Genomic DNA, 6,520 nt, shown 5'->3' with positions numbered 1-6,520 from the left:
TCTTAACTTAGATGGTCATTCCTTAATTAAATAGCCCATCAACGGTCAAGCGGTAAAGACGCTGAACACTGGTAGTTCGGTCCGAGGTTCGAATCCCGCGAACGGGCTGGCCGCATGGGCGGTTTCGTGGTTTTCCCCATGTGTAACGTGTATACGAGCCAGTTTCCCTTAGAAAGTCCTCCACGAAGGCATCTCTCCCTTTAGGCAGATAGCCCTCGTGTGCTTTGCCATAATTAAATAATCCAATCCAATCCTTAATTAAATATAATTGATTTGTAAATTCTACTAGAACTGACGGTAAGAATTGAAGTGGAAATAAGTAATATGGTGTGCATTCTTGATTAATATAAAATTTAAAATATTTGCATAGAAAAATGTTTGCATTCAGACAGAAAGTTTTTTGAAATATTTGCAATTACTTTATAAGAAGGATTTATTAATAACCGTTATAATTACTTATTATATTACTGATGATTAGGATTCAGTTCTTGACAATTACATTCTAAATTAGAATTTTAAGGATATAATGAAAATACGCTACGGACAAAAATACATTTTAGGAAAAAAATTAGTTGATTTTTTATGTTTTAAAACTTCCAAACTAAAATTCATTTAGTAAACATCGTATCCTCGTTGTTTATTGAATCCAGAATGTTGGTGTCGTATATATAATTATTCTTACTTGTCCACAGAACCTGCTGACTTATCCAGCCATTAAGTAGCTGCAGATCATTTCTACATAACCATTGAACTTCCATTAATTCAGTCTCTAGAGGGTTGTATGTTTATATCATAATATGAATTTTATAAAAAATGATTATTCTAAATATTATGTTTCTATAAAAATATACTGTGCTTTAAAAATATGGATAATAGTATCAGCCGCTCTTTCAGACACTTCAAAAGCAACAGTTTGTTTAGAAATAAATTATGCAGTTGATGTCATAAAATTCAAATAAATATCAAACGAAAATTCTCAGTTTTAGACAATTCGATTTAAGCGAAGTAAAGTAGCAGATGATAAAACGCCGAAGGTAAAAATTTACTCTTACAAAAACTTACTCTTAAATTTTTTAAAAAAAGAAAAGATACGAGAGAAATTTAAAAAAAAATAGTTAAAAATTTGAATAATATCATCTATAATTTAAAAAAATAGCCTTTCATATAGTATTAATAAATATTTATTACGCATCATTGAGGGAAAAAATGTCATATAATTAATTCTCCGTAAAATTTTACTTGAAGTTTAAGGTTAAAAATAGCTGTGGCAATTCAGTGTAACAAAAATCCATAGACCACATTTGGCGTTATTATCGCTCAAAAAAAAGGTGCCAAATTTCAAAACGCGAAATTATGTAAATTCGTGTATATCTTAGAAAATTTTGAATAAAAAAGTCTAATTTTTTGCAGATATGCTTAAAAATACACCTACTTTAAGACGATGGTAAAAATTTTATAGATTATAATTCAAAATTTTTTTCGAAAAATCTATAGAAATTATTAAAAAATAGAAATTTAAAAAATAAAACACAAAAAATGGGTAAATTTTATTTGGAATGAACCAAAATTTCAAAATGGGAGAGAAAAAGTCAAAAAAGTTTAATAAAAAAAGAGATATTAATAAATATTTGCCAAATTCAATTAACATTGAGGAGCTAAAATTTTGAGAGCTAATATTTTAAAAACTATTCGTACGATTTTTACAAAACTTGGTATTCTGGCATAATTTGAGTCGTAGAATCGAAATATGTAAAAAAAAAAATGGCATGTTATTTCAGAAAAAGTCCGATTTTGTGTCAAAATACCTATGCTAGAATAGTGCTATATATAAATCTAATATATATCCTAAGTCGCGCTTTCGAGACATGAAAAACGCAGTTTGAATTTTGTCAATCGGCCCAGTAGAACGGGAGATATAGCACTGTCCCATTTTTTTTTTTTTTGAGCAGTGTACATGAATACATACATATATTTCTGAATCTGGTCCAAAAAATAGAATAGTACCTTTTAACCTTACAGTTTAATCTTATAGTGTTTTGATTAATTTTATGTAGTGTCATCAATAATACATCTTATGAGATACATCAGCAATGCATCTTATTATCATTAATTTCTTACTAACAATTCAATTTCAATTGGCATGAGTTGATTCCTGACTCATACATATCTTATATATATATATAAATAAGTTGTTTCAATACAAAGATCAAAGTTACATAGCATATTTACAATAATTATTTATTACTCATACCTATAATGTATAAAGTCAGGCAGTAAATTGTAAAAAATTACTTTTAATGAATTTGGAAATAAATGAAAATATAATAATCTGCATCTCATTACATTTTTTAAATGCACAAACTTCACAGTCAAAAATAGTACATACTAATGTAAGAAAATCAATAATAAATACTTTTTCTCAAAAAAAAAAAAAAATAAATAAATAAATAAAAAAATGTCGGTACAAGACATATTTTATCGAGTCCAATCATCAGTGGAACTCCAGGTAATCAGTCTTTAATATGTCAAAATGTAAAACTTGAAATGTTCTTTACACTAATTTTTTTTAATCCATTCAGTTTTTGGCTTATGTAAGTTTTACAGTATTTAACTAGATGTAAAGAACTATAAACACATATTCCAACAACTCACTTGAAGGTATGTTTCCTGGAAATAAAAGTATACTTATTGGATTGAATTCAGCGTTACACCTTAGAACAGGTAATGATACCTCATTTTTAGGCATTTTCGATAGTCTTGAAATATCATAACTGGAAACATATCTTACTAAATTCACTTCTTGCTAAATCATGTTCAGCATCATTTCGCATTTGCAGTTTTGTAGATAAATTAGATTTCAGTAGGTCTATTACACTAAGCACTTAGTTATTCAGTATTATTTTCTTTACATTTCGGCAAAACAATAAACTTCCTTTTTAAGAATGCATACTGAACAATGAAAATTCCAAATATGATATATGCTTTACGAGAACTATAATGTCTGTTAATAGTGATTTTATTGAATTGAATTTGATTAATTTGAATTGCTTGAATGTGTGTTTATAGTAAAGAACTATAAGCACACATTCAAGCAATTCACTTTAAGGTATGTTTCCTGGAAATAAAAGTATACTTATTGGATTCAATTCAGGGTTGCACCTTAGAACAGGTAATGATACCTAATTGTTGGGCATTTTCGATAGTCTTGAAGTATCATAACTGGTAACATATCTTACTAAATTCAGTTCTTGCTAAATTATGTTCAGCATCATTTAGGATTTGCAGTTTTATAGTTAAATTAGATTTCAGTTGATCTATTACACTAAGCATTTACAGTTATTCAGTATTATTTTCTTTGCATTTCAGGAAAACAATGAACTTCTTTTCTAAGAATGCATACTGAACAATGAAAATCCCGAATATGATATATGGTTTACCAGAACTATAATATGTCAGTTAATCGTGATTTTATTGAATTGGATTTGATTAATCTGAATTGCTTGAATGTATGTTTATAGTAAAGAACTATAAGCACACATTCAAGCAATTCACTTGAAGGTGTATTTTCTGGAAACAAAAGTGCACTTATTGGATTCAATTCAGCATTACACCTCATTGTTAAGCATTTTCAATAGACTTGAAATAACATAGCTAGGTAACATATCTTACTAAATTCAATTCTTGCTATGTTCAGCATCATTTAGCATTTGCAGTTTAGATTAGAGTACGTCTATTACACTAAGCAATTACAGTTATTCAGTATGATTTTCTTTGCATTTCAGCAAAACAATGAACTTCCTTTCTAAGAATGCATACTAAGCAATGAAAATTCCAAATATGATATATGCTTTACCAGAACCATAACCCTACCCTGTCAGTTAATAGTGATTTAATCTTCATAGATTAGCATATACAATAGTCTTGAAATATCAGAGCTGGTAGCACATCTTAAATATATTCAGTTCTTATTAAATAATGCATTCTTCATTTAACTTCAGTAGTGTCACAGCTAAATTACACTTCAATATCTTCATTAGAGTGAACCCACTTTTTCATCTTTCTACTCTTTATGTTCTAATAATAAAATGAAGTTTATTTCTAAAAAAGCATATTGAATCCAGTAAAGAAATCAAATCACAGTTAATAAGGCTGTAAACATTCAGATATATATATATATGAAATGTATTTTAAGGATTTCTTGACACACACTATGTTTATTCATTGCAATGGTAACTGGTGGCATTTTGATTCAAAATATTTACTGCATTAATTACTGACAGAAATTAGCACTTGGTTTCACTAACTTAACATTAACTTCCCTTGGTTTAATTCACGCAGGTACATTTTATAAATTAGATGATTTAAGTCATTATCACTTAACAGTTTCTGATTATCAATATACAGAATAATTTGTAAATCACACTTTACATGCATCTTCCAGCCATCAATAACTTCCATCCGACTGGATCTAATTTTCTATTGGAGCAGTAGAATAATCCTTAGTATTCCGAAACAAACATTAAATCGTTATATATACATACATATAAACACTTTCATTACGAAAAACTAAATGTACATTCAAAGAACGCTCCGCGTAACTCCGAAGAGCGGAATGTAAACAAACGTCAAAAATGTGACATCACTTATGTGGGCGGAGTTAATGGTCACCCTCATCTAGACTGTCATTGGCCAAATTCAAGCCGTTGTCCTAGCCAAGGAGGTTAGAATAGATGGAGTAAGCATGACGTCACAAAATTGAAGCCGAGGAAAGATCGACAGCGTGACGTCACGACTGATGAGCCAGCATGACTGCCGTGTAGCGTACGGATAAGACGAAAGCTTTGTTTATAATTGTATTAAAACTGCTCAGCCAGATAAAATTGGTGAATGTAGTGAAGGATGTCAATCATTCCCGCTGCTACGCAGCTAATTTCATAAGTAAATGCCATAAACAGGTATTTTAGTATTTCTATTATTCTGACTTTATTGCTACTCGCTATTAGTTCAGCATTGCTTTGTTGATCGTTTCGACCAGATTTTGAGAAATATGGATAAACGTGCTGCACCAAATTGTCAAATCATTCTAGAAATAACTTTAGGATGTTTTGTTTAGCAAAAAATGAAAAAAGACGAAGAAGAAGTAATTCTTTCTGTTCGAGATCAACGGATTTCGGTCGCAGGAGCGTGTTTTTGTGAAGTAAGTGCAGCTTCGTATTTTTTCATAGCATATGAGAAAAATTCCCTTATTATTTTTTTTCAAAATGTGTACTTTCATTTAGCTGTCACTTATTAACGCTGAAATGATATTACAAATATAAAATCAATTGTGGAATGTGTGTGCATTTGTGCAGCAAAATATCGCCAATACTGTTTTTTACTGTTGCTAATAGTTTATACTGTTTGTAAAATTGTATTCTATATTTCATGTAAACTTTGTCTCGGTTGGGATTGTAATAGGCGTTTTTTTATTTAAATTTTACTGTACGAATAGTGTATTAAAGGTCTATGCTGTATTTTGATTCTGATGTATTGTCGCCAAATATATCAGTTGGCGCCAGTCTTAAAAATTGGTAAGTATAACATAAATTATAAATTGTTTAGGTTATTCTGTATAGTGAGGTAAATATATTCTGTGTCCTTCAGGAAGCTTCATAAACTTAATTATTTATTCTTAATTCTGTCCTATTTTCATATAAAAGTTAAAATTTTTCACAAAATTTCATTCTTAATAGTGTGATTAAATTCATTTAGTACATGCAACTGTAATTAAATACTAGTGTTTTTGATTTTAATGTTAAACTTCATACATGCTTTTGTTAAATTTGAAGGTGCATTTTGAAGAAAACCAGTTTGAATGTTCTAGGAAAGATGGGTTTAAAAAACTAAAGCCTTGTTTAATGTGCCTAATCCAACACAACTGTTGACCCCACAGCATGTAAAAGGCATTGGGTTTACCAAACTACCATTCAATGATATCCGGTTTTTAAAATGTATGTTTTTTTAAGTTTTATAGTTTTCATAAAAAATGTATCATATTAAAAATGGACCAATTTGTTTTATAAATAAATCAAAATATTGAAATTCAGGCATTATATGATTTAAGCTTTAATTTCAGTGCTTAAGAATAGATTAAAAATTGAAATTTTTAATAGATAATAATTCATAATACTGTTTAAATTTTGCTGTTATATATATATAATTAAATGTGTATTTTATTATAATAATCATTTAAAATGAGGCATAAAAGCAACCTCAATTTGATATAGTTTTTGATTAAAATTACTGATTTCGAGGCCTATCAGACACAGGTCTCATTTCTTCAGATTTGCCCCTAAAAAAGAGAAACCTGTATTTGATTGCCTTCAAAGTCTACAGAGGTTTGTTCAAAATCAGGATTAAACTAAAATAACTTTTTTGCTTAATTTTAAATTTTACATATATATAGGAATATGCATTAAGTAAGCAAAAGAACAGTATTATTGAAAGTAATAATTTTGAGTAATATAATAATATGGTAATG

General features: G+C 28.7%; 1 long non-coding RNA gene across 1 annotated transcript; it reads left to right on the top strand.

Moving 5' to 3' along the window:
- Nucleotides 1–4,817: 4,817 nt before the first annotated feature.
- LOC146999178 (uncharacterized) lies at nucleotides 4,818–5,966 on the top strand. Its single transcript, XR_015039504.1, has 3 exons — nucleotides 4,818–4,955; nucleotides 5,114–5,197; nucleotides 5,829–5,966. It is a non-coding gene; the product is annotated as an uncharacterized LOC146999178 (long non-coding RNA).
- The last annotated feature ends 554 nt before the right edge of the window (nucleotides 5,967–6,520 follow it).

The sequence above is a fragment of the Stegodyphus dumicola genome, chromosome 1 (assembly GCF_044657685.1).
Source record: "Stegodyphus dumicola isolate Sdum_Otavi_A_Nest chromosome 1, ASM4465768v1".
NCBI lineage: Eukaryota > Metazoa > Arthropoda > Arachnida > Araneae > Eresidae > Stegodyphus > Stegodyphus dumicola.
Note: the sequence above shows the minus strand (reverse complement) of the source record. Positions and strands in the feature narration are given on the sequence as shown.